Raw genomic sequence first — 27,513 nt, 5'->3', positions numbered from 1 at the left:
ATTCCCTAATCTACTCAAGACTGTTAAATAGTTTTTATTGCCAGAGATTAGCTGTTAAGATATATACACCCACAACCATACCTGATCTTTTTCAAGACATAAATGTTCTGATTTAATGGAAAATCACTGCAGGGCACAAGTATAAACTATAAAACAATTAAAATCATAAATCCAAATGGCAGCAACTCCCAGGGAGTTTTACAACATTAAACTGAGCTGCTGCCAATCTGCAAAGCTGTGCCCCAGGCCCTGCAGGTGAGCTGGCAGGAGCTGGGTCAAGGGACTGGCATGGCTGGTTCCGTGAGCACCCAAGCCTGGCTGGAGCCTGCGGGACAGCGGGGTCATCAGCCTAGGGCTTGTCCCGGGGCTGAGGCTGCCCACAGGTTTCTAGCCAGCCTGTTTTCCTCTCTTAGAGAAAAACATTTATTCGTGCCTTCGGATATTATGGAAGAACTGCCCCGTGGCATGCACCGTTCCTGGCATGGAGGCAGCAGTCCTTCCCCATGGAGCTTCCATTCGAGTGTGGAGAGAGACTCCAGCTAACGTAACAATACAGAATGTGTGACGGAATGCAAGTGCTGGGAGCATTTGGCATGGGATTAACTCCGGTCCATGAAGTGACGAGTACTGAGCACCTTCTAAATGCCCAGCCTTTGTGAGATGACTTACACGAGATGGAATTCTCATGCGTCGCCTTTGTCACTTGCAGGTGAGCCCGGGAGAAGCCACCTGCTCATGATGGTATCTGTTGAGTATTCACTAGTGCACCTCATGTGGGTGATCTCATTAAATTGCCCCCAAACTCTTTGGAATGGGCATTGCTACACTCCCATTTCATAGATGATGAAACTGAGGCCTGGAATTGGTAAATACCTTGCCTGGAAGCCCACTGCTAGCATGGGAGTGAGGACCAGGATCTGCACCCCACAGAGTGAGCTCCTAACCACACCGCTGGGGGGATGGTCTATACCAGGTGGTGGAGACCATTGGCACTGGGAAAATTCATGAGCAGCTGCAAGGAAAGGCCCCCACCTGCTGCGCTGTCCATTTTCTCCCCGGGCTCTGGGGCTGGAAACAGTACATACTGACAGCTGGGTCACTCACTGGGGGTCTCACTTCAGGGTCACCCCAATTTCTAGCCCAGAAGGTTGTTAGGTTTGGTCGTCCAGCCCTGACTTCTCAATAATGGCATTTCATTGGCTCGTCAGACTTTTTTTAATAGTCACCCAAAGATCTGGATTTGGGGCCTTTGGAAAACTGGTTAAAGATCAAGGGCATAAGAATTAAGAGACATTTACCGAAACACAGACTATTCATGATCCCACCTAAGGATTAATAAGGCAAAGCTGCCTGAGACCGAGCAGGAGACTGGGACATCTCACAGACAGGAGTGTGAAGATTACTCTGGTTCTGACTTATGATTAATGATAATGTGAGTACAGGGACCTAATCTCCCTGAGCCTTAGGTGTCTCACCTGTAAAATGGGGATAACAATTACTCATTTCAAAGGTTTACTGCAATGCTTAATATGTAAAAATTCATTACAGTTCCTGGCACAGAGCAGGTGCTTGACAAATATTAGTTCCAATTCTCCTTCATGAGCAATTTCCAAACTGAACCATTCATTTCTTACTCCTCTCTCACCTACAAAAAATGACTGTCTGCCACATAGATTTGAATGTCTGGTGTGTGTGTGGGTGTGTGTTTTTTTTAATTTTTTAATGCTTTTTATTTATTTCTGAGAGACAGAGAGAGACAGTGTGAGCAGGGTAGGGTCAGAAAGAGAGGGATATACAGAATCTGAAGCAGGCTCCAGGCTCTGAGCTATCAGGCAGCACAGAGCCCAACGCGGGGCTCGAACCCATGAACTGTTAGATCATGACCTGAGTCAAAGCTGGACGCTTAACTGACTGAGCCACTCAGGCGCCCGTGTGTGTGGTGGTTTTGGATGTCTGGTGTGTGAGTGAGTGAGTGTGTGTGTGTGTGTGTGTGTTGACTGACCACATTACAAATGACACCATAAGGGGGCAATGCAAATGGTTAATGACAATCAGAGAGGGGAACCCAGAATGAAGAAATAGAAGAAGTAGAATTACAGAGTGGTTACTATGCTTGTTGCTTAGACTTTATCTCCCATTATAGCTGACTTTGTGGGTGGGGTAGGGGGCACACCTGTGTGCCAGTTGTGGAAGGACATGGGACACAAAGGCTCGGCCAGTGTGGTACTCCTGGGACTTTTAAGGCAGAGGCACAAAGGTGGAAGGAACTAAGCTGGCCAGGCTGTGGTGTCCTATGGTCACAAGGCATGACTCTGTCCAACCTCCTGGATCCCTGCTCCTTTCTGATTTTCCAGCTTGCTCATTGTGTCTGCGCCCTGCCCCTCTGCTGTCCAGCAAATTCCCTTTTTGTACAAATCAGCCGGAACTCTGCTTGGCACTAAGACCCCCCCCCACCAGGCCCCCAGTCCCAGGCCAATCTAAAAGCCCCTCAACTCACCAGTGGTAGGTAGCAAGCTGCCTGTGAGAACAGCCACTCAGTCTCAAAGGGTTACAAACTTGGAACTATCTCAGGAACCGGACCAGTGTACTCAGAGTGGAGAGAACTTGCTGGTCCCCATACGTTTACAAGGACCTGCAGATTACCTACCATGTATGCAGAACTGATTGGGAACAGAGATGGTTCCTGGGAAAAGCGGTCAAGTGCAGCAGAACAAGCATTACCAAATGCAGTACATCGCCACAGTCTAAGAGAAGCCTGGATGAGTGGTAGCCAGTCAGTGTATGTGGACATGACCTGATCATCCAGAAGCTGAGAGGTTAGGATCAGATGCTACCTTAGGTTTCAAGCATGCGCTCTCTTTCAAAATAGTCTAATACAGCTGTTTCTCCACCAACTCCAAAATGAGAAAGAACATTAAGCACACTATTAAAACCCAGAGGCACCATCGCTAGGGACCCTGTGTTAAGAAGATTGTAAGGAGGGCACTTGTTGGGATGAGAGCACTGGGTGTTATATGTAAGTGATGAATCACTAAATTCTACCTGAAACCATTATTACACTATAGGTTGACTCTCTTGGATTTAAATACAATTTTTAAAACAGAAGGTTCTAAGAATCCAAGGTTTTAGCAGTATGGGAAGAAAATATCAATGGCAAATGTTTCAGGGCGAGGATCGGTGATTTTTAGCAGAACAGACCTGGAAGCTAAATAAGGAATCAAAGCTGAAGCATAGGGCTAACTGGGAAGGCCCAAATGTGCCGGCTTTCTGGCCCTCAAGCCTTGCCCTTTCTATACTTTGCCCCTTAACTCCTAGGCTAAGGGTCTGGAGGCCTAGAACAGCATCAACTGCCTCTAGGTGTTCCATGAAGCTTGGCAATAATACCCATGTTGCAAGGGAGCTGGCCAAGAAAAGTCTACTACGGCCAGGCATTAAGGAAAGTCAAAGTCAGAGAGGGGTCTCCACTCAGTCTTCCTGAGCCATCGGCTCTGCCGGCCTCTGCCAGGAGGGCTGCTATGGAGGCGTTATCCTCTGGTGTGACTTCTCCGGAAAAGAGAGAAGAGAATTCACGTTTTGTCAAACTGTGACCACAGGTTAGGGTCTGTAGGGAGACCCAAGAATACTAAGAGAGTTTCTACTGGGAAAAAGCTTTTAACCTGGCATGAAAACGGGAAATATATATTTATGTATCAATCCATGTCAAATAAAAGGTGTAAATATTAAGGCTTTTGCAGAAACCACTCTCTCTGCCTATAACACTCTTTCTCTCTCCTCTCTGGCCAACTCCCATCACTTATTTCCTGCAGAAAGCTCTCAGGGGCTCCCCCAGTTAGGTTCTATCCTCCTCCTAAGGTCCCAAGGCATCTGGATTTCCCCCTGGCTTAGTATTCATGACAATAGAATCTGAATGCTTATTTGTCTGCCTCCCAAACTAGGTGCAAAGAAGGATGAAAGTGTCACACCAAGTTCACCACTTTCTCCCCCCAGGACCTTGCATGGGGCCTGAGATGTAGTAGGCACTTAAAAAAAAAAAAATCTGTTGGTTGACTAAGAATGAACATGGGGTACTAAGAAGAGACCCAGAGAGATCTCTGTGGTTGAAGGGGGTCAACTTCCAAGACAGAGTCTTTAGTCTTTAGTTTTTACTGACTAAAGAAAGATCCCTGAAGTCATTTTCTTCTGGAAACTTGGTGTTGCCCGTGCCATAGCTCAGATGCCACACTGATAATACAACCCGGCCTGAACCCAACTGTGCAAGAACCAACCTGCTGGGTGATTCGTACCTTGTTGGCAGCAGTGTTCCGTGGCTTACGTCTGCCATGCTGTTTGCACAGATTAAATCATTTTTAATCATTTTAAGCAGGTACTTCACTCAGACACAATGAAGACACGTACAATTTGATTTTGATTCACACTCCATTTTGTGATGGCAGTAATCATGTATGGACTGGAGTTTGGTTTTCATGCCTATTTAATCCTAATGTGAATTACGAATGACTCACTGCCACAGGCTCAACATTTGTTTTTCTCCGTAGATCCTTACTTATGTACCTACTAAGGGTCACTGCACTGTTAACGTCGCACGTGTGTGTGTGTGTGTCCACATTTATTAGCATGTGTGAACTTAGGAGAAAGGGATTATTGAAGACACTAAAAAGTAAAAAAAAGTCCATCAGTGAGTTGCATTTGATTAGATGAAGTCAATGACCAATTCATTTCCCTCCTGATGACACAGAGTTAACCATATTCAGGGAACTGACTGTCCCTCTCCCTTCCTCCCTTTAAGCCCTGCATGGCAACAGCCAGCCCCCAGCCCATTATGCCAACTTCAGCAAAGGTTCCTTTGTTCCAGATAACTGATTCCTGTCAACTCAAACTTTTATTTGGAACTCAGTCACTGTTACCAAAAGTGTCCCTCAAAGTCATGACCTTGTTCATTTAATGACTGGTTCCAAAGAACTTTCTAGAAGAGCACAGTATACCAGAAACTAAACAATCCTCTTTGTTAACCATGTAATGGGGACTACGTTTATTTTCCTTTCTAACAGAATTTGGATTGTTGAGTTCTCTGGGATGGATGAACTAGGGAACTGCCCAACAGTTCATTTTCCCAAATACTCTTCCAAAGACATTTTCCCTAATATTTAGAAATGTGTCAAGGCAAATCGATTAACTTCTAATTTTTCTAAAGTTCACAGGACTCAAGTATGGCACAGTGAGGAGCTGGAGAAACTGCTAGAGAGATCATTGAGCAATTAGTGGCTGAAGTGGGCAAGACGCCTTTGCAAATAATTTCCAAAGCATCCTATCTGTGCCCTAGTGGCAGAGGCCAAGTGAGACATCCCTTGTTTCAGAAAAGATTTAACCAGGTGTAAATGACGTAAGACCTACCATGTTTACCAATGGAGACTGCCAGTGGGGAAGTATTTTGAATTGTTTAGGGCCATGGACATTATATAAACATGAAACGCAACCGTCCTTATCACTCGTGACACTGACCGTAAAGAGCTTTGGAGATGTGGAAGATCAGAAAGCTAGAGGACCTGTTCCCAGTCCTTAAAAGGGTTTGGAGCATGCCAAAGTCAGATGAGCAAGTGGAGTTTTGGGTACAAAGAATATGGTCTCTTTCCTCTACCCAGAAGCTCTAACACAGACACAGAGCCATGGATTTACATGGTCATTTTTAACAGAAGCAGAATTTCCAGCTAGTGAATGAACAGAGAGCACTGTCAAGGGTACTGATGAAGTAAGTTTCATAGAGGAGGGGGAACTTGATTATATTACATCAACTTATTAAGTTAGTATTTAAAAAGAAATTCTTTCTAGATGGTTGTCTCTTCCTATTCCTTATGACGTCTCAGGAGGCAAATATACCCTACATGAGAATAAGACCAGAATCCACTGTTCAACACTAATCTCTTCATTTACAAGCAAGCATTTTATTAAAAAATTTTTTTCTTATATGTTTCAACTTATTTTTGAAAGAAAGAGAGGGTGTGATCAGAAGAGAGGCACAGAGTCAGGGAGACACAGAATCTGAAGTAGGCTCCAGGCCCTGAGCTGTCTGCACAAGATCATGACCTGAGCGAAGCCAAATGCTTAACTGACTGAGCCACCCAGGTGCCCCGCAAGTAAGCATTTTAAAATCACTTTTTAAACTAGCAGGTCTTGGTGAAATTGTTTGACCATTGTCAGCTGCTTGAACTCAACAGTGCCTTGAGTTTGCTTCCCCTTTGGATCGGTACTTGCCTCATAAATATTCACTTTCTTCATAATTGTTGGTGACTTGATTTCTTTGTGCTTGGGAAGGTGCTGAACCTTATCACCAAATGCCAAAGAGGGTGGAAGGAGGAATAAGATACAGTATGATCTTAAAACCAATACATTTGCTTTTGATCCATATGATCCAGCGCCCTTAAGGATTCTAAGAGTAAACAAGTGAAATCATTCATTCCTCCAATAAAAAGTAATTCCTTGTTTGGGGTAGTGCTTTTGACACTTCCCCCAAATTCCTTTATCCTCATATTTCACTGAACCTTATTTCAGTCTCCTTGTTCTCAGTAACTGTCCTACAATTGGAGGCAATAGTTTAAGACATTAATATGTGTGACTTGCTTATCTTTTTACTCTGAGTTTCCTTTTAGCAGCGTGTAGACAAAAAAAAAAAAAAAAAGGTGGGGGGAGGCTCAAGTGATTTCCTAAGGCTCTTCCTTTCCTCGTATTTGTTTGTACATTTTTGCTAGTAAACTTGAGTAAACTTTCTTCTTAAAGATTGAACATAGCACCTCAAAGTGAGGTTTCAGAAACCACGACCTGGGCAGTAAATATTGCCGCAACGACCAATGGCAAGGTAGTCTGGTAGAGGTTTCTAGAATCGTTCCTCAAGTTTTACTAGGAAGGGCTGAAGTCAATTTTATAGAAAAATTATTTGGCTTCGGGGTACCTAGGTGTCTCAGTCAGTTAAGCGTCCGACTTCAGTCAGGTCATGATCTCCTGGTCCATGAGTATGAGCCTCATGTCAGGTTCTGTGCTGACAGCTCAGAGCCTGAAGCCTGCTTCAGATCCTGTGTCTTTTTCTCTCTCTGCCCCTCCCCTGCTCACGCTCTCTCTCTCTCTCTCAAAAATAAACAAACATTAAAAAATGTTTTAAAAAAGTAATCTGGCTTTGCTAGGACGCTTCTATGTATAATGGAGGCAAGTAAAGTAAAGAGGCTCCAGTGCCCAAGCCTGCTTCCAGAGTGGCTCCCCACTTCCTGGCTACGGGATCTTTTTGCTTCAAGTTACAACCCAAGTCTCAGTTTCATCATCTGTAAAACAGGGACAATACTATCTACCTCCCAGGCCATGTTCCAGAGGGTTAAATAAGAGAACATATGGAAACCTCCTACTGCCAGGCACAATTTAACCCCTCGGAAATTATTAATAATTTCCAAAATGAGGAGCTTCACATATCAACCCAGACCCAGGCAAGGTCAGAGGGATACAATGAGGGCTAATTAGGATATTCTACCACTAAGGTCATCTTTAAAGAGACCTGAATGTAAAACTTACCTACGGTCATAACGGTGGTTACCTCTCAGGAGGCGGGGTGGTCCTGACTGAAGGGTTGTAGGAGAGGCTGCTGGGTGCTAGAAATAGTCTGTATCTTGATCTGGGTTACATGGAGGCACATTCATATAAAAGTCTGTTAACATGTAGGAAATGTGTACTTTACTGTAAGTCTATTATACCTCAGTAAGAAAAAAAACAGGTGAGGGGAAGCGAGGAGGGGGAGTGGGAGGCAGGGAAGGGAAAAGGAAGGGAGGGGAGAAGAGAAAAAAGAGGAAAGAAGGGGTAAAGAAAGAAGAGAAAAAAAAACAGGGAGCAGACATAAATGCTTTTTCCCTTAGTCTGCCTTTGCTCCATTTAAGTTACCCACAAACCCAGTTCTGGAGAGGATTGTTCAGCGGGTGAGCCGACTGTACAGAAACACTGACGAATGTCACTTTTGGTATATAGTTAGGTGTATGACGCCATGGGGGGTATGTGTTCAGAGACGGCATGTTGGTCTGTTTTCAAAACAAATGTACCTACTGACATGCTGAAACAGGTGAACCTGACCGCCAACCCAGAATTTCCCATCAACAAACTGGTCAACATTCTCTAGCCAATCCCCTAACGCACCCTGTAACTTCCCCGTGGGCACCTGTGCCATCTCAGAGCCCACCGTGCCATGCTGTTTGGGCTGGGCAGGTGTTTGCAGGCACCGACCACGGGCATCGAACACGAGGGAGTGAAGGCACTGGGCGTCCTGGGGTCAGAACAGAACCAGACTCTTCTCAGGGTGCAGGGCAGGGCCTGTCTCGGGGGCACTGGGGACGGAGCCTCTGCAGACTGATCTCGTGCCATAAAATGTTCAAGGCAGTCTGGTCCCAAGAGGCCATAAACAAGACTAAGTCTACTTAACGATGGGTGCACCGAGGTGGAAGTGAAAATTGTCTACCAGTGTATTCTTAATCCTTTTAATCCCAAGAACACCAAACCATTACTGGCATAAACCTTCTCATAAAAAGATTAAAGGGTGGGTGGCATTACGGTGTTCTGGTTAGATCGGGTTATGATGGTAAACTGACTTAAAAAGTTTTTTGTTTGGATTGGAGCAAAACTGATCTAGAGCGAAGTGGTTTTGGTTTGTGAGCGGGCCAAGCAATTCCAAAGGATATGGCCACATGTTCATTTTAACCACCTGTTAGAGCCAACTGAGGTGGGGAAACCCACATTATTACATCAATAAGAAGAGATGATCATGTTTAGACTATTCCAGTTTTTATGGTATGGATAAATATCTTAATATTTACAGGAAAAAACATCTGGTTTTTCAAACATGGGTGGTGTTCTTTAGGGAAAAAAGTTCAATGCAATCTCAGAGGTTATGCTGTACATCTTGGAGAGTGGAGGAAAGGCAATGAAATGACAAACGAAACTCTTTCCCCTATGCCTTCCCCTATCTTCAAAAGGGTTTAAAGAGCCTTTGGCATCCCGATCTGATTTCTCCAAGGTCTGAAAACCCTGCAGTTCTGTCTGTGCTCCCCTCTAAGATGTGTGCACCTTACCAGAGCCAAGCAAGGGTCCTGTTAACTCCCAACCTTTCCAAACCAGTAGAGCTGCTGAGCAGAGAACTCTAGAGCCGGGGCAGGGACTTTGGGTATCGGCAGCCCTGGCAGGTTGGTCGGACAGTGCACTGTGGGCTGCATAGCAATACCCTTGGCTTCTGTCCACTGGATGCCAGCAGCAGCCCCCTCTCACAACTGAGATGTGACAACCAAAAATGTCTCTAGACATTGCCCATTGTCCCCTGGGGGTAAAATCACCCCCAGCTGAGAACCACATCAGAAGAACATCAACCAACAATTGCCTGGTCCAATCTCATCAGAGAGCTGAAGAAGCTATGAACAAATACAAGTTTCTGAACTTGTATAGTGCTTTTCCCCCCTAAATGGGGCTGTTGCTTGAGAACCAAATTCTGTCTTTTTCTCTGAGCTCCGTGCTGGGGAGCTGAGTTCCCCAAGTCTGTTGTCCAGAATGACAACACTTCCAGAAGCCTTAGGAACAAAGGAGCCTCATGGCTCTATAGGTCAAGTGCATCATCTCTGGGCCAAGAGACCACCTATCTGCAAACTCCCAGGGCACCCACCCACTGAAAGCCAGGAGAATCCAACTGATTCCCAGGTGGTATTTTAACAACACATTATAACTACAACTTCTACCCAAATTGCAGCAGCAGGAATTGAGAACCCAAAAGCCAAAAGTAAGGCATGCTGGATGAAGGTCATTAACAGACTGGGTGGATGTTTCTTGCTAGCTGGTGGTTGGTAAGAATCCAGCCATCCTGTGTTGGAACATTGGGTGTCTCTTAATCCACTGGTTCAGAAGATCTCTTTGTAGGAGTGTCTTCACTTGCTGAGAGGTGATGGTATCTGAGAAAAGAAATTTCTGGAAACTGTCCTGCCTCTTCCAGCCCTAATACACACCACACTGCAAAATGAGGCCCTATGCTAAAAACTAAATTCCTCCTGAACAGCCTAGAGGGACCAGCAATTGAAGGAATTCAGAAAACATAAGCCCCCCAGGGCTAACAAACCACATTTAGAACTGCTCGAATATATCTGGTACTTAAAGGAATTTTATTTATGATAAGAATTTGAATGTCTTCTTGCCTCCTTCCCACCCCTTATTTATAAAGATTAAGTGACGTCATTTAGCTAGAGTAAAGAATGCCCTAAAAAGAACTAATAGGCCAAACTGTTTCTACCATTTAGGAAAGGGAAAAAAAGCGAAACAAGACCAAGCCCAAGAAACGCTGTTTTTTTTTTTCTCCTTCACAAAAATAACAGAAGGAAGGCTGCTACTGTAATCAGCAGTGATTGCAGGCATTTCCTGTATTTTTATATCAAGCTGGTTGTTTTTTTTCCATTACATACCCAGTGAACTCCAGTTAGGTCAAGACGAGAGAAAAACAGTACTAATTATGCCTCGAAACCCACAAATCTGCCTACTTAGCTCTGCTAATTTGTGTTGACTCCATGGTTCCCAGGACCCAGTGGAAAGAAAAATCTTCATAAGCCATTGGCTCCTTCTCCAGGAGCCAAGGCCTTCGATAGCCCCGCCTCCCCATCCACTTAGTTTCTGACATCCCAAGAACATGCTTTTGCTCTACGTGTTTCAGGTTGAGATTCATTCAAGTTGCTCAAATGAAAGGGTCTTGAGTCAAGGATCTATTTTCTCAGGAGTTCCCAGGCTCCCTGGATCAGTGCTCCATGCCTGCTTTTGGGCAGTTAATGCCTAAAGCTCCAGGTCCCATTGTAACTCTCCCCTGTGCCCATCACTAGGGATCTTTGTCCTTATGTTTTATCCCCAAGAAGGTCTTCCTTACACATCACCTTCCATCTCTTTGGCTTTAAGTCGGTTCTGCCCCTTTGGCTTCCATGGTTACAAGAGAGCATTAGAAGCCTCCTCCTTGAAGGCAGTTACTACACAGTGATAATCAAACAGGCTCATCTCCCTGTTTCTGTTCTGTTACTTCAAGGCTTTCCATGAAGTGTCCCCTATTGTGTTTCTGCCTTCTCCCCTGATTTTTGATTGCTTGTATTACTGCGTCACACTGGCCTTTGTAGTCAACATGGTATTTTCAGAGCTTCCAGGGCCTTATTCTCCCTTTTGAAGCTCAAAAGGTATGAAAACCTTATCAATCTGAGATTATCATAAAAGGTGACATCTTTGGCCAACCTGGGGCGGTTTCTCTTTCCCTGCCTTGTCCCGAGACTGCCCAAGGGCCCATTCTCCTTTGTTTGTGGACTTTGCGGGAGGCTTTCTTCTTGGTGTTGCCTCCCAAGCTCCAGTTAAACAAATGACCTCATCATTTTTGAATGACGAGACCACAGAGGAGTCTTTCCGGTTGACAAAACTGTCCCAAGGATATTTTCCTCTATATAGGGTTACTTGAGTCTCTGACAGTTTATTCTTCGATTATCCATGCTACTTAACATTTTTTTTTCTTCTTGTTCATACCAATTCCATCCTTTCACACAATAGTCAACTTCACAGAGTAGGACTGCCGAGGTGGAACTCCAGGGTAAATGCGGCTCTCAAAGAATTTCCCAGGAATGAGGATCAGACATGTTTCCTAGCCCTTGAGCAAGTACCTCAGATGCCCCCACTCTTCAATCACAGGTATACTTTGAAGTCAAAGCCTGACATCTTTAGCATCAACCTCACAACACAGCCACATCTTCAGTGATGACCGACCATGTACCTGGTTCTGTAGGCAGATAGTAGGAGGGAAGAAGAATAGCAATTGCTATGCCCTGCCTATGTGCATTTCAAGCATTACCTCATTTAATATTCCTAACAGCCATAGGGCACCTGGTTGGCTCAGTCAGAAGAGCGTGCAACTCTTGATCTCAGGGTTGTGAGTTTGAGCCCCACACTGGGTGTAGAGATTACTAAATATATATATATATATATATATATATATATAAAATATACATATGCTTATATATGTATAAGGTATGTAGAATGCATACATATATCCATACACATAGTATATATACATATAATATATAATTACATATATTAAGTATATATAATATTTACATATAATGTATATATACTTAATATATATAATATACTTATATATAATACATTTTGTGTGTATATATATATATATATACTTAAAACACAAATCTATTCTTTTTTTAATTTTTTTATGTTTTTGAGAGATACAGAGAGTAAGAGGGGGAGGGGCAGAGAGAGAGGAAGACACAGAATCTGAAGCAGGCTCCAGGATCTGAGCTGTCAGCACAGACCCCAATGTGGGGCTCACACCCATGGACTGTGAGATCATGACCTGAGCTGAAGTCGGACGCTTAACTGACTGAGCCACCCAGGCGTCCCAGAACAAATCTATTCCTAACAGTCACAAGAGGTAGGTATTATTCCTATCCCAGGTTTTAAATGAGGACATTGTAGGGCAGGAAGGTTCTGAATAGGCTGGCAGGCAAAGCCAGGACCCCGCCTGGCCCACACAGCTCACAGGTGGTGATCGCCCAGCCAGAATGCTACACGTTGGGTCCCTGAAAGTTACTGTGGAAAGCACAGAGGTTGCTCCTTCTGCCTCCTTGATTTCTGGACCTCATGTAGAACTTATTTTAGAATGTGTCACCGTAAAGCTCCTCAGAAAATCAGGGTTTTCCCATTATACGTGCACATTATTTTTGATACGAAGTATAGGATTTTCAGAAATCAAATTTACTCCTAAAGCTGGACCATTAGACATGAAGGACACTACTTGAAGCAGCAGCTAGAAAGCAATATAAAAATATTCAAAGTGAAAGCAGTATTTTCCCCTGAGAATAAAGTCTCCCAGGATTCTTGTAAAGGAGATGACAATACTCACTGAGATGTGCAAACTCTGGTATATTCGCCTAAAAGAATCAGTCCATTTCCTTATGGCAGAATTAAGGAATTCCCAGCCTCCTGACACCTCTCCTGTTTTCTGGAAGAGCTAACTTGACAGGATTTTATAGTCCGTTTGATAGTCAGTTGTGTTTCTTCCCCCTGCGTGTTCTTTCAAACACTAAATTGGGTTCTTAGCTATTGAAGATAAAATCCTTCATGTTCCTTCTTATATGAAATTTGACTCATAATTTTCTTTAATGCGGGCTTCCATTTAAACAACAGCAACGAAAAGAGTTGGGGAGAGGGAGTGAGGCAAATCTTGAGAGATCTTTGAATACTGAGAACAAACTGAGGGCTGAAGAGGGAGGGGGGAAGGAGAAGCGGGGTGATGGTCATGGAGGAGGGCACTTGTGGGGAAGAGCACTGGGTGTTATATGGAAACCTACTTGGTAATAAACTATTAATAAAAAATAAAAATTAAAAAAATGCTCTATAACAACTTAAAAAAAAAACAGCAAGGAAAACGAGCACAAAATTCTTTAGATTCTCCAGGTGAAATCTCTTTCTGTTCTCCACAGTTTTTTTCCCTCTGCAAACCTCACCGCTGAAGTACGTTCTCATTTTCTAACTTTCTCCTTCCCCTAATTTCAGTATGGGATGTTTTTAATCCTCACATTTTTCTAGCCAGGCTTTCAAGGAGTTTTCATTTGTTTGTTTTCTTAAAGAGACATTCTTCTCAGAAAACGCATTATTTGTGATTATTAAATTACTGCCTCTGGCCAACCACAGGGGAGAGTGGGGACAGGCAAACTTGGCTGGTGAGCCCATGGAGGCTGTGGGGATAGCACTGTTATCAGCAGAGGCCAAATCCCATCAGTGAAATGGTGCACTTGGCTGTGGTTAAGGTGGGCACCGTGGGGGAGGGGGGGTGTAGCTGGGGGTGAACGAGGGGGGGGGGAGGCGTGCAAGGGAGAAGTCATACTCAAGATAATCCAGACTTCTTAGTTCATGATCAATCGTCCCCAGGTGTCAACCATACTGGGCTAACCCAGCAGCTTTCCAATCTCCTCTCACATTTCTCATCGTCTTAGCAGCTCACACCCATAGGTACGCCCTGGTCTCTGAGAAGTTCTAGAAGGCAACTCTCATTTGACGGTCTCCATCTGCAGGTGTAGTATGCCACTTTGTTGACAGGGATATCCTCTCTGTAGCCAGCTTGCCTCCCACACAGCTGTAAGGCTGGGCGTGTTGGAGGACCTGGGATGAGGAGAGGTCATGGCCCCTGACCACCACAGTTGGGGAGAAACAACAGAAACGAAGCATTTGGAGACAGAACAAGCACTACATCCCTACCTACACTCTGACATCCCATAAGCTACTGGACGAACGCTCATTCACCCTTCAGGGAAATCTCACCCTAATCCTCCTCCTCTGTAACATGATAAGGCAAGATCTTTCCTCCTGTAACTTTAGGTCTTCGGTTCTTGATAGTGAGGACTTTTGTTTGTCTCATATTGAAAAGAAAAACAAAGAGTCATATAAAAAAGAGAAAAGAAGGCAAACAACGGGAGAGTTCTCTCTGAGCTGCATTCCCCACGGTACCTTCCATGATGGGGTGCTAATTACAGAGAGAAAAGAGCCTGTGTCTGATTCTAAGCGGGTCCTAATTATAGCTTTGTATCTTATTTCCATCAAAAACACGGATTCATAATTCAGAAACACACGCACACATACACTCAAAGAACTTAGTAGCTTTGAAGCAAGTACTGATGCACAAATAGACAGCCCTAAACTCTGGCCTCATGCATGCAAAGATATGCCCCTCATCAATGGTCAGGTACCATACTGCATGCACACAAATGTATCTTTCTACTATAAAGGTCCCCACTGGGATCTTCAGGGAAGGAGGGCTGCTGGGTTTGTTATACCTCTTAGCACCTTCTTCCAGTCATGGGCTCAGCGGCTCAACTCTGGACAAGATAGACCGTGCAGTCATTTTTTGCTAGGCATTTGGATTTTATGAGATGCACATTTCTCTGTGCCAACGGTAAATTGGGTTTTTAGGCTCTCACCGATGGCAAGCACCTCCATTACCCCTCAGGAATGCAGAATGGATGGGACGCAGTGGCTGGGAACAGGCTCTCTCCGTGGAAGCTCACAGGATCCGGTGGTGAGAGTCTAAGGTGACCAGCTGAGCCTGGAACCATTGTTCTGCTTCGGGTGGTTGGAAACTCGTGCAATGATACTTCCCTGCCACGTTATCCAAATACAACTGAGGCTTCAGCTCTGCCGTATCCAGGAGGGACCTCAGATGCAGAAACTCTCCACAGTCTATTTCATGTGGAGGGCCCTCAGGACAGGCTGGGAGCCTTCATGGAACGGTCCCTGTGTCTCCTGGGCAGCCCAGACCAGTGGGACAGGATTTCCCAGGATCTTCCGCAACACACAATCTTGAGACAAGGGATCCCTACCTCAATATTATTAAGGGCTCAAATCCTTTTCCTTCAAATCCTGCCTTTTTCTTGACTTACACAACCTGGATAATTGCTTCATTTCACCATTTTTAAAATTCATGTCAGTAGATCACAAAATTCTCACTGAATCATAAAGCACAGCAAAGAGGCACTCTTGAGGGAAAGACATTTAGATTATTCTAGAAGCCTTGGACTCTGGAAGGGCAATGTTGTTTCCAGCTATGTTAGCCAGATGATGACTCTGGAAGGCTGCAGTCTTGGCTAAGAAAAATCATAAACAAAGCCCCCTGACCATAGAAAACTAGGTCAGACATAGAAATTTCCTCTTAGGCACACCTAGGTGTGCATGTGTTTAGTTCTGTGCTGTTTGACATGTCCACCACTGCAGTGCAACAGAACCAAGCACTATAGGGTATTTTTGTGCATGTACTTCTCCCTGCTCATGGGTCCCAAGGCCGGACATTAAAATGATGGTTGTTCAGACATTAAAAATGAGGAATGAACAGAGAGGCAGTGATTCATTCCCATTAAAGCAAAACTGCAGATTCATGAAAAAAATTATATATATGAAAAGTAAATAAGTAAATTTAAAAAATGAAAACCCAGAAGTATCTAGAATATTCTGGAGAAAATTACAGAGATGAAGCACAATCACCTGTCTGCAGTGCCCACAGGAGCTGGGACTAAGATGAATACGTAGGCAGTACTCCACCAAGATGCACTGCTTTCTGATGGACGTGAGAACGGGGGTTACTGTCCTGTGGCCCATTGCCTGCACCACCCAGGAGTCTCTTCTTGCCCCCAAGCTACCCTGTCCAGGGCCGAGAGGGATCCCTTACATGAGGCAGACTATAAAATGGCCCCACGTATACCTGGAGAGATTTGTCTCTATGGCGCAAGGCATTACTCCTGCTGATGTTTAAATCCTTCTGCCTTTGTAAGCCCTCTGCCTTCCTCAGGTCCTGCCTTGAGTTTCCAGCTCAAAAAGGGAGACTGAGGCATAGGGAGCGTTTTGTGTAGAGGAAGAGATGGGACAACAGATAAGAGTATATCTATGATTTGGTCACCTGCTAGCTCCTGACCACATTCTATAAGGCATTAGTATAAGCAGTTCACAAGTAAGGAAACTAAGGCTTAGAGGCGCTCAGAAATTCTCCAAAGTCATACACTTGTACGTGACAAGTCTAGAATTAAATACAGGGCTGTCTGACCTCGGAGTTCTGTTTACCTGTGGACTACAGAATATGCTCAAGGGAGCATATTCTCAGTAAGTGATTTACAACAACAAAAACAACAACAACCCCAGTGCAGAGCTATACTCCTAGTATAGAGGGTAATGATTTTCAGCTGTGGTGCAGTAAGTCAGCTGGCGTGTCTAAGTCAGCTGCGAGGCCCACAGAGTAAGCGGGCAGTACTAACACAGTAATCCTGGTAATAGTTAATAGTGAGTGCCCACTGACAAGCCAAGTACTGTGCTGAGTACTCTGATGAATGGTCCTACTTGAACCCCACAACCTCCTTGTAAGAGGGGTATCATGACCAGGTTTTATAGACTCTTCAACCTATGTTTTCTCTCATACTTCATAATTTTGATGATGCATCTTACAATTTAAATTGATAATTTTTCTTTCTAGTTAAAAAGCATCAGAAAAGAGGGGCAAACAAAGAACAAACATAATGAATAGTTATAAAAATGGTAGATACGAATTGAATTATAGCAATCATCTGAATATACAAAGTTAAAGGACTGAATTGTTGGAGTAGATTTGAAAACAACAAACGAGACCCAATTACATGTTATCAATGAGAAATCTACGTTATTTTATTTTTTTAATGTTTATTTTTGAGAGAGAAAGAAAGGGAGAGAGTGTGAGCAGGGGCAGGGGAGGGGCAGAGAGAGTGGGAGACACAGAATTTGAAGCAGGCTCCATGGTCTGTGCTGTTGGCACAGAGCCCAAAGCAGGGCTTGAACTCATGAACCATGAGTTCATGACCTGAGCTGAATTCAGACAGACACTTAACTGACTGAGCCACCCAGGCGCCCCGAAACCCACTTTAAATATAAAAATTCAGATAGATTAAAAAGGATGGGGAAAGAACTACCTCGTACTAATACCAGTCAAAAGAAAGCAGTTCAGACAGAGCAGACTTCACAATGTGGGAAATTATCAGGAATAAAGAGACATATTATATAATGATAAAGGGGTCAATTCTTCAAAATGACCTAAAATCCATACAGCCACATATGTATGTACCTAAAAACACAGTGTGAAAATAGAGGCAAAAACTAAGAGAATGCAAAACCACAATGGGCTATACATCACATCCACTTGGATCAGTAATCAAAAGTCCAGACAATGACATGTGCTGGTGAGGATGTGAAGAATCTGGCAGGTCTTTCAAAAAGTGCAACATAGGGGAGCCTGGGTGGCTCAGTTGGTTGAGCGTCCAACTTCAGCTCGGGTCACGATCTCACAGTTTATGACTTCAAGCCCCGTGTCAGGTTCTATGCTGACAGCTCAGAGCCTGGAGCCTGCTTTAGATTCTGTGTCTCTCCCTCTTTCTGCCCCTCTCATGATCATGTTCTCTCTCTGTCTCTCAATGATAAATAAAAAATAAAATTTTTTTTTTAAAAAGTGCAACATAGTTGCTATTTGGCAGAGCACTGACACTTCTAGGTATACAGCTAAGAGAAAATGAAAGCATCTGTCCAAAGACTTGTTCTGCAACATTTATAGCAGCAGGTGGATAACCCAATGGTCCAGTAACTGAGGAATGATATACAAAATGTGCTACATAAGCCTCAGAGAGGAGGGAAGTACTGATGCATGTTACAGCATGGATGGACCTTGAACACATGCTGGAAGAAGCCAGTCACAAAAAAACCCCCACGTGCTGTATGGTTCCATTTCTATGAAATGTCCAGAGGAGGCCAATCTAAAGAGAAGGAAAGCAGAAGAGGGGCTGCCTATGGCTGTGGGGGAGGGGTGGGAGGCTGAGGGAGTGACGGTTAAAAGGAACAAAGCTTCCTTTTGGGGTGATGGAAAGGTTCTCACGCCGACCAGGGCAATGGTTGACAGCTGCGTGAAGACACAAAACACATTCGAGCTGTATACTTCCGGTGGGTGGATGGTAGGGTAAGTGCATTACACTTCAGTAAAACTGCTAAGAAGAAGGATGTCCATAACTGTAAGGAGAAATGGACAAAAGGTCCCCTGGAAGGAGAAATCTCCAATGGACAGATGGATCAGGCAGGCAGCCAAGCAGCAAGGATGTGGGTGGGCCAACGGCCAGTGCCCAATGTAACACACAGACTCCTCTCACAGCAGTGGGAGGTACATGTTTAACAACAGCTCTCGAGATGAACAAACCCTGAACTGTAGCATTTGCTGAGCTCCATGGCTGGTTCCCAACCATCAGCAACCGTCACCAGCCCCAGAACTGGGGAGAGGTGCATACAGTCCAATTTCCCTTCTGTATGCTGCTGCTGGCTCGTACGGGATCACTAACCAGACCACTCTGCTTGCAAGGATTTTGTGAGCTTATTGTTAAATGCGGGTAGTTTGAAATTGGTCACAAGGGTAATATTTGTATCACGGAAATCAGCGACAAATTAGGTGTTTCTGTTTAGAGCCAGTTTATCAACACATACATCAAAAAACAAAACAAAACAAAACTTCAACTCATGATTTTGCTTGTGTCACCACGAGATGAATAACCTTGGATAAGTCACACAACCTCTCTGTTTCAGTTTATTTATCTATAAAAAAATGGAACTAAAGTAGCTGATCTCCAAGTTTTCTTCCACTTCTGAAATTCTGTTAAATCACAGGCCTGTCTTCCACAGCCCCTACATATAATACAATCCAAGATCGTGTCAGTGTGCACTGACATTACCTCTCATGGTTCATCTATGGCCCCTCAGGATGGGGACCCGGGCTTCCCCTCCAGCCTTGTGGCTCACCAGGCCTCCCTCTGTGCTCTGAGATACAGACATGAAGAAATTCTTTAGACCCACAGCCCATTTGGCATTGCCCCCCAGCCCAAGCCTTCACACAGCCTGTCCCCACCCCCTGGCTCACTCTCCCATGTCCTTCTACTCTGGCCATTGGGCCTCTGTGGGAGAGGTCACTTCTCGAAGAAAGCTTCTTTGATTTTCTCCAACTAGCTGAGATACCTCTGTGATGTGGTTCCCTAGTACCCTAACCGTTCCTTATCACCATTCTTATGAGTTTTTATGGTTATTGCTTGTATTGCTGTCTGGCATCCCCACCCAAACTTAAGTGCCAAGAGGGCAGCAAATGTGTGTCCTTTCCTTTTTGTCACACCTTGAAGTCCTACACCTGACAATACCAAGGGGACTAGACAACGCTGACCGAATAACTGAGCACCTGCTTAAGCATAGTGCTCTCTACACCACAGAGACTTTTTTTTGGTTGTGTCTCAAGAAAAGGTACAAACCCAAACAGAAATCCCCTTTGGATTGAATGCTTTTACATTAGCAGATTTCCAACAAGAGAACACATTTCATCAAACAGATGCCTGTCTTCTGAGAGGGCTTTGGACCCATGGGTGTGAGATTCCAGTCCTAACGGGTCCACAACTGTCTAAGCAAACAGCCCAATTCTTCAGCCAGTATTTGCCTATTTGGTGGGTTTCAGCCCCTCAAGGGATAAACGTTTAGCTTGGCAACATCAGAGCCTTGAAAAACTATTCATTTTGCTGAAGAGGGAGGACTGTGGAGACATTAGGGAGGGGAGTCCCCATATGGTGACTTGATATTCAGAGGCAGCTTATGGGACCACCTGCTGATGACATCTCATGTTCCAAAAGATCATGGGAATCAGAGGCCACATCTCTGAACCCTTCCAAGGGACACCAGGCACTCTTGCTACTTTGGATCAGTTACCTCCAGAGACTCCTTGGAATCATTTGGAGGAATGATTTTCAGAGTTTCATTTTCAGATTCTGTTCAAGGCATTCCCAGACCAACAATCTTATGTCGGGCCGCCAAGTTCAGTCTGCCTCAGGCAAGGATTATCACTCCGTTGAGTGAGCCAGTAAACAAGATTTGCATCTGGAGGCTGGAGATTGCCATTTCCTGGTCAAAATAACTTTTGGTGACTGTCTTGCTGAGCTAGACGTGAGTGGCCAAGGCACACAAAAGATCAAAACTGTATTCAGTGTTAGTTCTCCATCCCCCAAGATTGCTGAGGCAAAGTCGGGGCGCTTCTTTGATATGCATTCGACTCTGTAGCCTGCCTAGGTCAGCTTGCCTTGTTTTCCCCCCCTGAAGACTATATAAAGAACAGTTCTTTGAATAAACGCTCTTTCGCATGATTGGAGAACCGTGTGTTCTGTCTTTACTCTCTGCGTCTCCCTCTCCTGCCCCCTTTTTTCTCTCCCTCCCTCAGGAGAAGGACCCACTATGATTCTCCGCCCTGCCACCGGTGGGGGCTGACGGACGAAACAGGTACCACCCGATTGCCAGGGTTACGACAATTGACAATTGGCGCCTCAACGCGGGGCTCAGTAAAGTAACGCGACACTGAGGTCGGGTTACGACAATCTTATGGTCACAGAGCTAGATCATCCAATCCCGCCTACAGGCAGGGTACAGAAGTCCAGAAAGGAAAATGTGCCTAAGGTCACACGGCTGAGGCAGAGTCCTATTAGACTTTGGAGCCCTGATTCACAGCCCTATTCTTTCTACTGCAGTACTTCATCAACCAGACACTGAAGAATAGAAAGACCTATGGAAGGGACACAGTGCAAAGAAAAGAGCCCAGGGGAATGTTGGTCAGCAAGACGTCCATTAGAAAATACACCCTGAGGGAGTACCTAGGTGGCTCAGTCAGTTGAGTATCTGACTCTTGATTTCCGTGTAGGCCATGATCCCAGGGTGGTGAGATGGAGCCCTGCGTCAGACTCTGTACTGAGCGTGGAGCCTGCTTAAGATTCTCTCTCTCCCTCTGCCCCTCTCTCAGCTTGTGCACTTTCTTAAAAAAAAAAAAATCCTGGGGCCAAATATGTTTAGAAAATTCTCCCACCTTCCCAGAGGGGTTTTCTCCTTATGTTTGAATGGGTTGGCCAAGACACCAAAGGCCATGGGGGGAAACCGTTAAGTTCAGCATAACTGGAGAAGCTGTCTCTATATCTTCCAACCAAGAAACAGTTACAATATGATGTGAGAAATATATAACGTAGCATATGCAGTGTGAACAGAAGGAGGACTCACCGTGCTGGAAAGTGCTGGCGGCAGGGGGGTGGGGCAGGGGTGGAGATGAGCTGAGACAGAATCTCAAAGGATGTGAGTTAGGAAAAATAAAAAGTGAAAAAGAAGGTATAGTACTCCAGGAGAAGGCAAAGGGAGGAAGGTGTCCTGGGACTGGTAATGTTCGGGTTCTAGGCGCTACATGAACAGGGTGTGGCTGTGTTTATAAGGACACCTGTTAGGCTCAGAAAGATACTCGAGGAGGAACTTGGTGGGAGACACACTTGAAAAGCTGGGGGGTGGGGATGGGGTAGCAAGAGAATGTACATAAATCCCAGAGACGAAGCTAGTTAAAAGTGTCAGCTTGGGGATGGCATTGGGGAAGAGGTAGAAGACATCATCCTGATTGAACAGAGTGTGATTGCAGACTTCTGAGCAAGAAAGCGCATCAACTCCTTGTTTCATCATAATTAATCTGCAAGGAATTAATCAGCCTGTTCCCATATGACCAAAGAAAGAAGCAAAGTCAATGAAGGGTGACCACTGTGGCCTCAATGTGCTGAGGTAAGTTGTCCCCTCATCCCCTGCCCGAATCATTCTGGACTCAGCCAGGGCCCATGAGATGACAGGACCAACTCAGATGTTCACACACACTCTGCCTACCACAGGGTGGAGCCACCCATTGTTTGCTAAATCAATTCCCATTTTTAGTAGTTCAATCATTAGCCAAAAGCGTTGAAGAAACAAAATCATAGGACTAAACCTAGGAGGGTTCAGGTTCTTACCAGCTACACTGCAGTAACACATGTTCCAAGACCTCTACTTTCTAGGGCACATTTTAGAGTCCTAAAATGACAGTGAATATACAGATATTGGATCTCTACTCCTACGGCAGTTCCTACCTCCTCAGATTAGTCTTTGCTTAGAAGCTCTAATGTGACAAGGTGGTTTTCCTCCATTTGCCAGCCGGCACAATACACTCGGGGTGAAATTCTCAAGATGGACAAAATGAATCTTACCCGCTGTTCACTCCACCACGTGTAAAATGGAACAATACCACGCGGAGAATCGTAGCTAACATTTAACAAGTGTTTACTTTGTCCTGGACATAATCGTAATTATTTCGATATGCATTTGCTTCTCACAAGATCCCTCGGAGGAAGGGGACATCCCCACTTTACAGATGAAGAAACTGAGGTTTAGGAAGGTCCTTGCCCCAAATCAAATACCAAATGAGCAGTGGAGACAGAGTGTGAGCCCAGAAGTCCTTAATCACCATATCAGGTTCTCAGCTCTACGGTTAGGTGTCATGAGAGACACAAAAATAGATGACAAAGTCCCTGATAAATTTTTTTTTAACACATACTATTAGCTGACACTGAAACACATTTAATCAGGAATTTCCCTCTGTTCTAAGCTTCCTGTTTGCTCTGAATGTCCAATGTCAATGAGAGTCAGAATCCTACTTCTGATCAGATCAGCAATAATGTGGCTTCCTCAGAGGACTGTAAAGTTGGCTTTTCAGCCCAAGCAGCTCAATCTCCTCTCATTCTCCTTCCCCTTTCTCATGTCTAGGCAACTTCACCCCACACTGTGATGGGCAGGCAACACCAAACAGTTTGGGGTAAAGATGATCTCACATTTAAAGAAACCTGGACCCACAAAAAAGCACCTACTCCTGAAATCTGAAATACTCTTGATATTTAGTGTTCCTTCACCAGGAGGGCAAAAGAATGGTTCTCATGACCAAAATGCACATTTCTAAAATTAGCGTGTTTGGGGAAGCAGGTCACGTGGGAGCATGTGGTGCAGGTGAGGGGGTGGGGACGATGGGTGGGTGCAAATGGAGCCCAGCAGAAAGGCTGCGGCGCCAGAGACAGACCTTGCAGCTTCCCAGGGCCAGCACATCTGTTCAGCCCAGTGGTCACTGCCAGGTGCATTTATCAGGAGTTGCCCCTCCTGGCCCAGGGCCTCTGAGGGCTCACAGTATTGGAGTATCACCAAAGAGAGGCCCCCTTTTCTGAAACAGTGCCTGGCTCTGCCCTAGGTGGGCCCTTTTACTTGCACTGGGGACACGGCATCACATGCCCACCACGCTGCTCTCCTCGAACAGGGGCACTACTACACCGTCATCGCTGCCGAGTGATGTCTGCAAGGCTTCCAGGGCCCCAAACAACTTCCGGAGCCCTTTCTGGGTGCATCTGCTGATTAAAATCTTTCAATTTATGCTGAGACTGCAGGTCTGGCCATCTTATTTTATTTATCATTAGTAGCTTCATTTCAGAGATGAGGAAACTGAGGCCCAGGGCGACACCAATTAGTAAGTGGCAGTGCTAGGGCTTGAACCTGGGACTTCAGTATTAGTTTGCTAGGGCTGTCGTAACAAAGTATCACAGATTGAATGACTTAATGGAAATTTATTTTCTGAGGCTACAAATCCCGCACTAAGGTGCTGGCAGGATTTCTTCTGAAGGCTCTCTCTTTGGCTTATAAATGCATCTTTTCCTGGTATTTTTACATGGACCCTCTCGGTGCATTTCTGTGTCCCAATTTCCTCTTCTTATAATGACACTAGTCATATCAGATTAAGGGCCACCCATGTGACCCCATTTTACCTTTTACCTCTTTCAAGGTCCTCCCTCCAAATAACCAGCTGTGTTCTAAGGTCTGGGGGCCTGGGGCTTTGACATATGAATTTGGAGGGGACACAACTCAGTATAAAACATCCTCTGACTCTGTAACTTATTTACCTAACAAATATTTCTGGAGCCTCCAAGGTGCCAAGGATTGTACTTCCGTAAATGCCTTCTCACGTGATTCTCAAAACCAGGCCTGGCGGTTGCATAGGAGAATGAGAATCATTTCAAGCCGCTTGAGGATCCTGCCCAGGAAAACCCTACAAAGGTGAGTCAGAGCCGGGACGCGGCCGCAGTTCTCAGAGTCCAGACTCAGCGCTGTCTCCAACATACAAGTGTTGCCCACATGAGATCACAGCTGGCCTGTCAAGGAGACAGGACATTGGCAGCAGTGGGGTGGGACTTTGGAAAGATCACAAATCCCATGGACAATGGCAGTGTCTACTGCAGAGGGCTGCTATGAGGACTGAATGAGTTAACAGGCGTGACGCATGCAGAATCCTCTGGTTTGTAACAAAGGCTAAAGAAAGGTCTTGCTATTCATGGTGGCTGCTGCTGTGGTGGTGGGCTGTGGCTGTTGTTGTTGTTGTTGTTGTTATTGACTTCTGGATAAAGAGAGTAGCTTGCAGAGCCACAACTACTTTTCTCTCCTTCCTGAAATTACACACCAAGGCCTAAGTACACCAAGATGGGGAGAAGAAGAAACAACAGCAACACAATTTTGGAGGCTGCCAAGCAAAGGGATGAGTGGTGAATAACTCAGTAGACTTGAGAAAAGAGCTGAATCCAGAACCCACAAGGGGGAAAGTCAAGAAGAGTTACATTGGCACCACAGAATCTCCCATCCTCTGTCCCACCCAAAGCTCAGGAATTTGCAGTAACAGTTACTTCTGGAGATGAAGGCGGAAAGAGAGAAAATACAAATAGTTGGCTGAAAAGCAACCGCAAACCCAGATTCTCTTCTTCACTCTGCATTGCCCCTTCCCCCCAGGGGTTTATTCTCTGAAGAAGAGAAACAGGGTCTCTGGACCCAGGGTGGGATGGGGGCTGAGGGCAGGCACCAGGACACAGAACTGGAAATGAGGAGTTCTGTGGACAATGTATCCTGGGAGCGGGGCCCTCCAGGTCTCCCTCCTCCTGTGGCTCCCACAGTGGGGCCCCACGTGGCTGCCTAGCCCTCTCTCCTCAGGCAGGATGCTGGAAGAGTCTCCCCAGGGCAATCTGAACATTCAAAGAGGAAAGTTCTAAAAATACTGACAATCAGGGGCTCTCCAACCACGTAGCCAGCCCGATCCATTTACGATCAAGCCCGAGTTGACTAATCCAATACCCAAATGACAGTTCTGGAAAGAGAAAACAGAAGGAATCATTAAAGAAATATTTTCCAGAGCTGAAGAACATGATTTTCTAAATTGTAAAAATCTACCTGGAGCCCAGTGCAATGGATGAAAAATGGCCTATGCCACATCATTAAGTAATCGCCCAGCTTCCAGGAAAAAAAGAAATCAATCCTTATAAAAGGATCAAGAATCAAGATAGCTGGGGACTTCTGAAGGAAGTAAGAAGGCAATGGGACAATACCTCCAAATTTGGAGTGAAAATGGATTTCAATCTAAAGTTCTATACACAGCCAAAGTCTTTAGCAGGTTTGACAGTAGAGAAAGATGGTTTTATATATAAAAGAAAGGTCCTGAAAATTTATATCCCATCCTTTTCCTCAAAAACCTGTTAGGGCTGCTTCACATCGAGGGAATATATGGAGAAAGGGGAGATGTGGGATACAAGATCAGAGATTCACAGGGGACAGAGGCCAGACGAAGCCTAGTGGTGGAGGAGGGAGAGCCCAGGATGGTAGCCGGACAGCAGGTGTGGGGGTGATGTTCAGACTGGAATGGTCTGGAAGGCTCTGGGAGAGTCACTCAGGAACATGTGTATGTTCAGAATATGTACAGAACACCCATTGCACGGAATTGTCCTTCAGGGAGATGTGGACAATTTGTAGAGTTTGTATTGAACTAATAACCATGTAGAAGGCAAGGAGATAATGAATATCTCCAGGGAGAACAAAGAAAGAAAATGTATAGGAAAAGTGATGATTGCTTACCATGGGGCTTAGTTCCAAACAGCCTTTCACAGTCATAATAACGTATAAGACGTATATTCATTAAACCAGGATTGCAGTAGACTCTAAGGGAGGAAGGAGGGTCGGGACCGGAGTGCAGGTGCGGTGGGCCAGTGTGCGGGTAGGGCGTGGGTCAGAGGACCAAGCTCTTACTTCCACAGTGGAAAGTCACTTACAGAACGCCTAAAATAAAGTTTGACAAAAGTAACAATAAAGCATGTTATTTAGAAATACTGAGGTTCATACCAAAGGCAGCAGCCAGAAAGACTGAAAATGGGTCTCTGTAGAAGAGGTAACTGGGTGGGAGGGGAGGGAGGGTGGGAAATGCCTTTTTATTTGTTTAGGCACCTTGTAGAACAGTCTGAATCTTTATCTATATGTGTATCTCTCATTAAAATAACATCGGAGCTTTATAGTGTCTCACTGTGTAAAGGTTGGGGAGTTACTGCCCAGCTCTGGTTTCGAGTTCTGCATCTAGAAAACAGAATTGGATTAGATCGTCTCTGGGCCCTCCTTGATTTAGCATTTGAGATTCCTGCCACCCTCTTATTACACGCTCAGCCCTGACATCCTTAGAAGGGTTTTAGCACAATATCATTTTCTAGAATGGCTGAGGAAAGGCTGACAGTAAGGGACAATGCTCTGTGGGGAAAAAGACCCCCAAATGTCCCAGGTGATTTTCTGAGGACAGGTTATGGAAGCCTGGGAAGGAAGAAGAAGAAATCCTTCTCATCCCTCCTCATCCTCTGCTTTTATTAGTGTGAGAGAAATCAAGAATGTAGTGAAAGAAGATAGGACTCTAAATATTAGGACTTCCATTTGTTAGCACAGGCTTTAACTGGAGACCTTCACCAAGTCAAGAAATGTCTAATTGTGCCAACAGCAGGAGGGGATTCTGAGGATCAAGAACTAGGCACACAGGCTCCCCACTGGACGAGCAGGAAAACAAGGCTGCGGTTTACATCATGACTCAGTGTGCATTTTCCAGGGGGCTCTGGCTCATAAGCATTGCTAGGGACCTCACTATGTCTCCAGCTCTGTCGAGGGGAACCTTCCCCCCAGCCTCCCCCTGTTGGCTTTGTCCCCCGGTCCTGCTGAGAACAAGGCATTTAAGATTCCAGTTTATTAGGT

At 45.0% G+C, this 27,513-nt stretch overlaps 1 protein-coding gene across 6 annotated transcripts in view; it reads right to left on the bottom strand.

Moving 5' to 3' along the window:
* Nucleotides 1-27,513, bottom strand: part of PRKCE (protein kinase C epsilon) — a 495,693-nt gene that overhangs the window by 53,962 nt on the left and 414,218 nt on the right. The gene's annotated exons all lie outside the window — the stretch shown is intronic.

This window comes from Suricata suricatta, chromosome 4 (assembly GCF_006229205.1).
Source record: "Suricata suricatta isolate VVHF042 chromosome 4, meerkat_22Aug2017_6uvM2_HiC, whole genome shotgun sequence".
Lineage (NCBI taxonomy): Eukaryota > Metazoa > Chordata > Mammalia > Carnivora > Herpestidae > Suricata > Suricata suricatta.
The sequence above is the reverse complement of the archived record's forward strand: the minus strand, read 5'-3'. Positions and strand labels throughout refer to the sequence as shown.